We start from the raw sequence: 11,528 nt of genomic DNA, 5'->3' as shown, positions 1-11,528 counted from the left end.
AAATGAGAGTATGAGATTGGTAACCTTTACAACTGAAGAATCGACGGAGGAATCGAAGAATGGATGGAGGAACAATGGAGGGAGGGAGGAAGCAAGAACACTACTGCAGTGAGCTTCAAAATGTGCTGAGCTCGGGCTTGGGGAGGAAGGAGGAGACAGCCGATTTATAAAGGGAGAACATTTAGTCCCGGTTGATAGATCCAATCGGGACTAAAGGTAACTTTCCAACCCCGGGCGCAGCCACGACCCGGGAGTAGACCTTTACTCCCGGTTGGAGCCACAAACCGGGAGTAAAAGTATACCTTTAGTCCCGGTTGGTGGCTCCAACCGGGACTAAAGGTCCCTGCCACCTCTGTCTGGCGCAGTAGCCGTTGGGCAGGGACCTTTAGTCCCGGTTGGAGCCACCAACCGGGACTAAAGGTATTTCTAGTCCCGGGGGCAAAAAATTCCGGGACTAGAGCCCATTTTGGCCGAGGATCAAAGGTCTGTTCTCTACTAGTGAGTATTACCCCTTCTTCAGTTAATATCGAAATATATATACCTTTGGATGAACGTGCCGGTGGTCTCTTTTATCGTTCTTATAATAAGAAAAGACTCCCTCTATTCCATTAGAAATTATAAGATGTTTTAGTTTTTCTAAATACATTGCTCCTACTATGTATCTAGAGTCTCGATGTAATATATATCTAAGTTTATACCTAGAAAAAGGCAGTACGTCTTATGATTCAAAATGGAGGAAGTAATAGATAGAGAAGATTCCCAAATATTACTCCGTGCGCCGGTCCCTTATATTCCATAGCTCGTTGAAACATAATAAAAAATAGCACATTTAAATATAAATCCATTGTCAATTTGGTACCTACAAATGTTAGATTAATCATTAGTCAACGATCATTCAGTTTGGTTCTATGAAACGAAGGAAAGCGGTACTTAGCAGCCAAGTAGTACAGATTAAGCCAAGTAGCCAACTTGTAGCCAAGTTGCGCCGTGTTGAGTGTGTGTGTGTGTGTGTGTGTGTGTGTGTCTCATCTCGATCAGACCAGTGATCATACACTAACCATACCCATGTTATAAGGAAACTAGCTGAACTCAAGAACGCTATTGTTTGGGCAAGCACTAGAGTGAGAGCACCATCAGCATGTACACCGATACCTAACCAACTTCCTTACTGTTTCTAGGCCTACTCCTCAGCATACTCTTGTCAACGCATCGCCATGCCATCGCATCGCGGTCTCCGCACGACAATGGCGTGCGCGCCAGGTCCATGTCGTCCTGCCTCCTGGCCTCCGACGTCCGTAACTTCTCCATGGTTGGGTCGCCGGGCTACGACACCATCTTCAACTTCTCCATCCAGAACCTCCGCTTCGCAGCCCCGGAGTTTCGCAAGCCGGAGGCGGTTGTGCTGCCCACCTCCCAGCGCGGCCTCCATCTCGCGGTCCTCTGCGCGCGTAGTACGTCGCTGGCCATCCGCGTGCGCAGCGGCGGGCACAGCTACGAGGGTCAGTCCTACACCGTCTCCGGCGGCGTGCTGGACGGCAAAGCGCCCTTCGTCCACTGGCGGAGCCAAGGGGGGGCTGGCAGGGGCCATGGCCCCCCCAATATTTCACAACAACAAAAAATTAGTAGTATGATTTAATATTTTTTATTTATATTAAGAGGAAGATTATATAAAATTCTTGTTATATATACCTATTAATATCTTCTAGATAATATAATCATACAAAACACAACTAGATAATAAAATTATCGCAATGAAAAAGACCGAGCCGGCCCCCCTAAGTATAATTCCTGACGGCCGGCCCCCCCTGAGTATAAATCCTGGCTCCGCCACTGCCTTCGTCGTGATCGACCTCATGAACCTGAACAAGGTCCATGTCCACGCCGCGTCAGCCATGGCGTGGGCGGAGTCTGGCGCGACGCTAGGTGAGGTCTATCACGCGGTGGCACTCGCATCGTCGTCGAACTCGAACCGGTCGTTGGCGCTCACCGCCGCGTCGTGCTCCACGATCGGTTTGGGCGGACACATCTCCGGCGGCGGCTTCGGGCCGCTGTCCCGGAAGTTCATGCTCGCGGCCGACAACGTGCTGGACGCGCTCCTCGTCGACGCGGTGGGCAGGGTGCTGGACCGCAGAGCCATGGGCGAGGACGTGTTCTGGGCCATCCGCGGCGGCGGCGGCGGCAGCTGGGGAGTCATCTACGCCTGGAAGCTCCGGCTCGTCCCCGTTCCCGACACCGTGACGGTGTTCACGCCGAGAAGGGAAGGTTCGGTGGACGCCATGGCGGGGCTCCTGCACCGGTGGCAGTTCGTCGGGCCTGATCTGCCTGACGAGTTTTACCTCTCGGTCTCCCTCACCATCGGTAGTAGCTCGTTATCACAGGAAGATCGAGATCATCGTAACGTGACATTAATTCACAGGGCTGGTTCTTGGGCCGAAGGAGCTGGCCATGTCGGTGCTGAACGAGAGGTTCCCAGAGCTGGGCCTCGCCGAGCCCGAGGTGTCGGAGATGAGCTGGATCGAGTCGGCAGCACGGCTCGCCGGGCTGAGCTCGGTGGACGAGCTCACCAGCAGGGTGTCCAAGACCAAGTACTACGGCAAGAACAAGTCCGACTATGTGCAGCAGCCCATCTCGAGGGACTCCCTGGCCGCGATCCTCCGGTACCTCTCCGATGGGCCGCCGGGGGGTACGTGACCATGGACCCCTACGGCGGCGCCATGGCACGCGTGAGCGCCACGGCGACGCCGTTCCCGCACCGCGCAGGCAACCTCCCTTCAGTACGGCGTCACCTGGGACTGGGACGCCGACGACGCCGGCGGAAATGCACGCATAGAATGGCTCCGGTCATTGTACTACGGGTGCATGACGCCGCACGTGTCCTCCAACCCACGCCGCGCGTACGTGAACTACATTGACATCGACCTCATGGGCTGGGCTGAGAGCCTCGGCCCGGTCTGGTTGGCGTCGTCGGTGAGCCATGCACGGGAGACCTGGGGCGCGGCGTACTTCACCGTAGAGAACTTCGACCGGCTCGTCCGGGTCAAGACACGTATAGATCATGCCAATGTCTTCTACAATGCCCAGAGCATACCAACATTACATTAGAAAAAGGCGGCGCTGAAATATGTGCTGTTCTGAATAAACATGGAGCCAGTCAGCCAGCTAATTGTCAAAAGTCAAACTATCTTTACGACTTTATTTATTTCTCTTTTGATTATAATGTCGTCTATCTAAGTATCTATATCTATGTCCATCTATATTACCTAATAAATATTAGAGAATCCAAAAACAAATTCCCCGCTTCTAGAAACCTTCTTTGCGTCTATCCCTACATGTCAGTAATCTGAATCCAAATCCAAAATCCAAGGTGACTCCCATTGTCACGCAAAACCGGAATCTCATGTCACTACGGGAGAGACAAAATTCCCCGAGTGTCGCTGGCTTCCCTGAATGCCAAAAATCGGACACTCGGGAAAGAGGATCTTCCCCGAGTGTTGCACTCGGGGAAGAATTGCACTCGGGGAAGAGAGGCTTTCCCGAGTGCCGCAGAGAACCTGGCACTCGGTAAAGAGAAGCACTCGGCAAAGGCCCTCTTCCCCAAGTGCAACACTCGAGGAAGATCGGCACTCGGCAAAGAAACATGCTACTTGACGGTTCACCCCGCCCACGCCGTTAAAACTTAAAAAAACAAAAATTCTTCCCCGAGTGCTAGGGAAGACACTCGGGGAAGAGGCCCTTTCCCGAGTGTCAGAACAGGACACTCGGGGAAGAGGCTGCCTTCCCCGAGTGCCCTGTCCTGGCACTCGGGAAAGAGCCTCTTCGCCGAGTGCCAGGGAAGGCACTTGGGGAAGAATTTTTGTTTTTTTTTGTTTTTTTACCTCATTTTTTTTGTGAGACCTTCCCACATTGTTTAAAACTGCATGTTCATATTTGGGACAATTTTGACTTATTTTGTTATATTTCGTTAGTTTTTTTCGTTTCGTTGAATTTTTTTTGCATACTTCGAATTTGAACTGCAGGTGCATGAAATAATGGAATTTGGTGATTCAAAAAATTATATTAATGATATTTGGTGTATGTTGATGCCTTATCTAGGAACTCGCATGAAATGTCGAGCATCTTGTTGACGTAACATGACGAACAACTTGCGGGAAAAGTGTATTTAAATTATATAAAATCCGAACGAAGTCCGAAAATCACGAAACTTGTCTGGGCGTCGTGTTATCACATGTAGAGGCTATGATAAAAAATCGAGAAGGTTTCGACGAAGTTGCAACGTCGGATGACTAAAACCCAAACATCTCCGCATATGATCATATCTATGACCGTATCTATTTCGGATTGTCCAGGTGTAATTGGACAGCCCGCGGATGGGTAGATGGGTTAGTTTCCATGTTCTGCTCGGATCCGAGACAGAGTTTCGGCACCACCTACCTGTTGTTCTCTAGATACACACTCCCTTCCAGGACGTGTATCGGGAGAGCAGCGGGTAGGTGCTGCCGAAATTCTGTCTCGGATTGGAGTAGAGCATGGAAACTAACCTCATCTACGCATCCGCGGGTGGGATTAGGACCTATCCTCACCTATTAGACAGTAGGCACGCCGTGCAGATGCGACTGATGGTTACTTTACTCCATTATGTGTATATGCTAGAGGATGGATACCCGTGAGTGGATGTACATGGGACACCCAAGTCAGTCTCAAATCACCCGTGAATGGATGGATAAGACCGAGAAATTCTTGGACCATGCATTTAAGGCAGCTAAGGGAGCGAGAGATACGTTCTGTCCCTGCAGCGAATGTGAAAACAAGAAAAGAAGAACAAGGGAAGTCATGATGAAGCATCTTTGCAAGTATGGATTTATGCCAAACTATACCCGGTGGGTGCACCATGGTGAACCCTACCGTCCTAGAGAGGAGGTCGTGAGACGAGGCTTGGAGGCATTTGATGGTGATGGCGGGGTAGCAGGATGGTTAGGTGACTATGCGGATGTGATGTTCGCTGAAGGACGTACGGAGGACGAGCAGGAGGATGGGGAGGAGCTAGAGCCAAGCGCTAAGGTGTTCTTGGACATGTTGGAATCGGCACAGAAGTTCCTACATGAGAAGACATCGATTTCTCAACTAGATGCCATTGGGCGCCTATTGGGGTTGAAGTCACAGCACAACGTGACTCGAAAATGCTTCGATGATATGGTGGCAATTATTGGGGATCTGCTTCCGGCGGGTCATCAGCTGCCTCCAAACTTGTACGAGTCAACAAAACTCCTTCGGGCACTGAAGATGCCGTATGACCAGATACATTATTGTCCAAAGGGGTGCGTCCTATTTAGGAAAGAACATAAGGATGCAAAGTACTGTCCAAAGTGTAAATCCTCTAGATATGTGAAGGTAGACAAAGGTGATGGCAAGAAGGAGCAGAATGAGAGGATCCCCATGAAAGTCCTATGACACTTTCCGATCATACCGAGGCTCCAATAGCTATTCATGAAAGAGGAGTCCGCGAAACATATGAGATGGCACAAGAATGGTGTTCGATACAATAAAGACAAGATGATACATCCAGCAGATGGTGAAGCATGAAAAAGCTTTAATGCCAAGCATCATGGCAAAGATGAAGAGGCCCGTAATGTACGTGTTACGCTGGCAACGGATGGGTTCAATCCTTATGGAATGATGTCGGCCCCATACACTTGTTGGCCCGTGTTCGCTATCCCCCTCAATCTCCCCCCCGGGGACCTACTTCAATGGCAAAACATATTTTTGACGTTGATAATTCCTGGACACCCGGGAGACAAAATGGGTGTGTACATGGAGCCTATTTATGATGAATTGATCGAGGCTTGGAATAAAGGCGTATTGACTTACGACCGAGCTACAAGGAGGAACTTCAAAATGTATGTTTGGTACCAATACTCTATGCATGACTTTCTGGCGTATGGGATATTCACCGGCTGGTGTGTCCACGGGAAGTATCCATGCCCGGTATGCAAGGCAGCTCTACAGTTCATTTGGTTGAAGAAGGGTGGCAAGTTCTCGTCGTTCGACAAGCATCGACAGTTCCTCCCTCTTGACCATGCATTCAGAAGAGACACCAAGAACTTCACGAAAGGTGCCACGGTGATGACTAGTGCACCTCAAAAGATGACAAGTGCCTAGGTTCATGCTCAGATAGATGCTCTCGTGGTCCCAGCGCAGGAAGATAATCCAAAGAAGGGTAAAAGAAAGAAAGGTAATCCAAAGAAAGATAAGCCAAAGAAAGATCGCTTTGTGGGCTATGGTGTGGAACATATGTGGACTCATAAGCCGGGATTGGAGAGGCTTCCCTATTTTGATGACCTTCTCCTTCCACATAACATAGATGTAATGCACACTGAGAAGAATGTCGCTGAAGCACTTTGGGCAACACTCATAGACATTCCTGACAAGACAAAGGACAACCCTAAGGCCAGAGTAGACATGGCAACACTATGCGATAGACCTAAGCTACAGATGCTGCCTCCAAGAGACAACAAACCATGGAAAAGGCCTAAGGCTGATTACGTCTTGGAAAAGAAGCATAGGACGAAAGTGATAGAATGGATGCAGACGTTAAGTTTCCCTGATGGGTTTGCAGCGAATCTGAGGAGGGGAGCGAACCCAGAAACTGGCAAAGTCTTAGGGATGAAGAGTCATGACTTTCACATATGGATTGAGCGGCTTCTTCCGTCGATGGTTCGAGGCTACGTCCCTGAGCATGTCTGGAAGGTGCTGGCAGAGTTGAGCTTTTTCTTCCGCCAGCTCTGTGCCAAGGAGATATCTCTAAGAGTAGTTGAGGAGTTGGAAAAAATGGCACCCGAGTTGCTCTGTAAGTTGGAGAAGATTTTTCCACCTAGCTTTTTCTTGTCGATGCAACATTTGATTTTGCACCTCCCGAATGAGGTACGAATGGGGGGGCCCATGCAGAACCGTTGGTGCTATCCAATAGAGAGATGTCTAAAGACTGTTCGCTAGAAATGTGGAAACAAAGGCAGGATTGAGGCTTCCATAGCAGAGGCATTCATTCATGAGGAGGTGTCAAACTTCACAACATCATACTATAGTGAGAACCTTCCAAGTGTGCATAATCCACCCCCTCGTTACAACGAGGACAAAAATGAGTCGACCCTCAGCCTATTCAAAGGGCAACACGGGAGATCAAGTGGAGCGTCCAAAAAGATATTGACCAATGAAGAGTGGCGCAAGATCATGCTCTACGTGTTGACGAACCTTGAGGAAGTCGACAAGTATCAGGGGTAAGTTCTCAACGAACTTGTTACATACTCCGTAAATTTTCTGCATCCAACAACCTTGTTGCTTGTCGGTGTAGAGAATTTTTTAATCAATACTGGCATCATCCAAGTCCACCTTCTGACCATGAACGAGATACCCTTCTTCAACATGGTTCGCCTGATTTCAAGGTTGATTTCATTACATGGTTCCAAAGAAAGGTACCTTCTGACCAACTTAGCTCGTTCCAAGTTTGGCGTTCCTAGTTGCCTAATTTCATTTCTCTCCTGCTTGATCTTGTAGTGCCAAAGTGATTTGTCTATAAGTGCTGAATTACGACAAGTGGCCAAAGGCTTTTACTGTAAGGTCTCATCATTTAACGCTTATGATGTGAATGGATATCGCTTTCACACAATAGGCTACGAGAAGAATCGGGCCAATGCAAGGACCACGAATACCGGAGTATTTACGCCCGGAGTAGTTACGCCCGACGCTGATCAGGAGGACTATTATGGCACAGTTGAAGAAATATACGAGCTCGAATACCATGGTGAAAATGCACCTAAGCTTGTCGTATTCAAATGCCAGTGGTTTAAACCTGCAGTACAGAGAAAGTCCCCTAAACTTGGAATAGTCGAAACTAGACAGGATTCCTTCTATGAAGGAGATGATGTCTATATTGTGGCTCAACAAGCCAGTCAAGTTTATTATTGTCCATATGCGTGCAAAACCGACCCACGTCTTCAGGGTTGGTATATTGTGCACAAGGTATCACCACATGGTAAATTACCTCACCCAAACGATGATGATTACAACTTGAACCCACCCACGCATGACGGGGAGTTCTATCAACAAGACGAGGGACTACCAGGGATGCTTGAGATAGACTTAACCGGGGAGATTGAAATGGAAGTAGACGAGGAATGGGTTGTTGATGAGCAAGCTGCAGATGAGGTGCATGATCCGAGAGACTTGAAAATGCTTAACGGACTACAACTAGACAGCGATGAGGATGAGGCTGTTGACGATTTGGAGGCTCTTGATAGTGATGACGATACCTATCGTCCAGATAATCCCGATCATGAAGAATATTAGAAATACATGTAATACTATGTTATTTTGTAATTACATTTTCTTTATTTTGCATCCCTTGCTAAGTATTTCTTGTTTATCATGACTAATAATGGTTTATTCTTTTTAATTGCAGGTGATGGGATCCACTAGGAGGAGCTGTCCCTCGACTTACTCGAGACCGAGGGACACGTCAGCGGCTGAGGAGACAGAGATGGAGCCGTCAGAGAGGCAGAGGCGTCCGAGGGGCAGGCCCAAGTGGGGGGGGGGCTGCCGCTGACTGACCACGACCTCGGCTCCTCACGCTCTGCTAGGGCTGACGACGTACCTCTGCCCACGGTGGGCGAGGACGCCATTCCACAGATGTACGACGACGCTGTTCCGCACGCGTCCGAGGAGGGGGTTCCGCACACGTCCGAGGAGGGGGCAGGGGGTTCGACTTCCTCTGTAGCCTCGAAACCCTATAAGCGAGGTCCCAGCCAGCTCCCGAAGCGACCGATTCTTGTTGACCGCCGCCCACTGATTGCACCCGAGGGGGATAGGTAAGTAACTTCATATGTTCTTCATTTGATATGTTGAAAAATCATAATTAGAGCTAATAATAACTATTGTTAACCACTTGTGCAGGAACTGGATGCTTGTGGAGGAGGGGGTCCCGGCTCGCAATGTCAATGGGATCCTAGGACTTCTGTGCAGGGAACACTTCCCTGGCCTAGTGTGGACGTCGGAGGATGAGGACCCAGAGATACCCTCGTTCGACCACTACGCCCTCTTCCCCGCCGCTGGGCACCTAAACTTGGCAGATCAGGTGCTTACGGAGTTGTGGGTAAGCCTTTCTCGCTCTACGACCCTCAATTCATTGCATTCATTGGACATTCTTGAAATAAAATAATGGATACCTCGTGTCTTTATGCAGGGTACAAGCTTTGGAGGCCCAGCAAGATGGTTTGCTCAAGTTCGTGCAACAACTTGGGCAGAAACAAGGTTGGGAGATTCCAGCGAGCTGCTTGCACCACCACCACCACCACCATATCGTCGAGAGTCTACTCCGGTGAGTATGAGTACGGATGTTTTACTTTCTTTGCTCATGCTTAGTGTCAAACCTAGTGATGGCCTTCGTGTCGGATTTGTTGATGTGTTGGCATTCGTGCCGGATTTGTTGATGTGTCGGCCTTCGTGCTGGAAATGTGGTTGTCGGCCTTCGTGTCGATGTTTTTCTTGTAGGTTTTGGAAACCTCCCCATATAGGGGAGGTGCTGCCGAAATTTTCAACTTTTCTTTACACTCCTTATATTTTTATCTTGTCACTCACGTGCAATCTCTTCTCTTTTTTGCAGCATCAATCGGGTGGGGCGTCGAACCATGTCGAAGGGTCGCCGGCATCGCACGTCGGGCCATCCCCACCTGGACCGTCGCCGGGATCGCACGCTGGGGCGTCCCACCCTCACAGTCGCCGTGAGCCGCCTTCGGAGTCGTTTTTTTGTATTGAACTTGTGAACTTGGAATAGTGTGTACTTTTGAACATGTGGTTTGTAATATATTGTGGATTTCGGACAAATTTGGTCGTTTGTGATATATAAATGTGGTTTGTGACATATTGGTGTTGATTTGTGGTTTGGTTTGTGATATATATATATATATATATATATATGCTTTGTTGTTTACGTGGAAAAGCAAAAAACAAAAAAAAAAGAATTTTAGAGGTGGCTTCCCCGAGTGCCTGTGCTGTGGCACTCGGGGAAGAGGGATTTTTATAAAAAAAACAAATTTCTTCCCCGAGTGCCTGAACTTCGGCAATCGGCAAAGAGTATTTTAAAAAAAAATTCAAAAATATTTCCCGAGTGTTGCACTCGGGGAAGAAAATAAAAAAAAACAACGTCGGCCGCCGGCCAACGGCGTCAAGTCTTCCCCGAGTGCCAGCACGGCACTCGGCAAAGCCTTCCCCGAGTGCACGATTTTTGACACTCGGGGAAGGCGACTTTCCCGTGAGAGGATTAGCCGGAGACTCTTCCCCGAGTGTTGCACTCGGGGAAGGCTTCCCCGAGTGCAACTGGGCCTTCCCCGAGTGCAACCGGCACTCGGGGAATCCAGCAGTTCCTGTAGTGTGTGTAGAGGCAGCATTATGACCTATTTCTGGTGAAATCTATGGAAGGAATGTAACAGAAGAATCTTCTAACACAAGATGTCACAACCACGATAAGTCGCGGCTCTTTGCAAGAAGGACATACAATAGTTTCAGTTGGCATCAAGATCAGTTGACAGGGATCTTTAGTTCATTGTGGTTGTGTTTTGGTGTTTGTTGTTCTCTTTTGTTGCTTTGGTTTCGCGTTAGGTTCCTGCTTGTAGCCTCTCCGGTTATGCGCCCCTCTCAACCATCTAAGCTGTGTATAGGTTGGTTCGGTGTGATTAAGGCTGGACGAAAAACTCGAAGCTCGTTAGCTTGCTCGGCTCGTGGTTGGCTCGACTTGGCTCGTTATGATAACGAGCCGAGCCGAACCAAGATTTTAGCTCATTAGCTATAACGAGCCAACTCGAGCCAGCTCGCGAGTGTAACACCTCGGGTGTTTAAAATACTAAAACCTGACATATCATCATATGCATTGCAAAGCATTTGGCATTTGGTGAAAACTTGGATATGCATTTACTAAAACAAGTTTACATTTATGTAATGAGTGTTGAATTGTATTGTTTGACTCAAGTTCAAAGTTTGACTGGGTTTTGAATTTTTCGAGAAAACCCCGCGTTTCAACATGTAAACCCTACCCTGAAAATCCATTTAAAAATCTAAGCATATTTTAGGGTTGGGCCCAAAAGCAAAAGTGTAGAGCTTAGCAAGTTATACAAAGTTTGTTTTTGGAGTTTTTCAAGTTGTTTAGAAAATTTTTGAGTAAATCAAAAAGGCGTAATTCGGTAAATTTCCCTATTCAAATTCAAAAGTTCATTTCAAAATCTAGACCGAATTAGGAGATGGTTATAAAAGCAAAGTTGTAGAACTTTTGATTTTGAACAACTTTTATTTTTGGAGATTTTTAAGTTGTTTAGAAAATTTGAGAGTAATTTGTGAAATTTGGCGAATGGCAAACTTGTAATTTCTGTGAACAGTGTTCACCGCCGAGGCTACACCGCCGGCGACCTTCTTCGGCGTTCCAGGCGCCCGCGTGGACGTCCTCGGCTTCGCGCTGGCGTGGAGACATCTCCTGCGTGGCTTCCTTG

The 11,528-nt window shown here is 48.3% G+C and overlaps 1 pseudogene; it reads left to right on the top strand.

Annotated features, from left to right (window-relative positions):
* The first annotated feature begins 1,214 nt into the window (after nt 1–1,214).
* Nucleotides 1,215–3,102, top strand: LOC136552756 (berberine bridge enzyme-like D-2; annotated as a pseudogene).
* The last annotated feature ends 8,426 nt before the right edge of the window (nt 3,103–11,528 follow it).

The sequence above is a fragment of the Miscanthus floridulus genome, chromosome 4 (genome assembly GCF_019320115.1).
Source record: "Miscanthus floridulus cultivar M001 chromosome 4, ASM1932011v1, whole genome shotgun sequence".
In the NCBI taxonomy this organism is placed as follows: Eukaryota; Viridiplantae; Streptophyta; class Magnoliopsida; order Poales; family Poaceae; genus Miscanthus; species Miscanthus floridulus.
The sequence above is the reverse complement of the archived record's forward strand: the minus strand, read 5'-3'. Positions and strand labels throughout refer to the sequence as shown.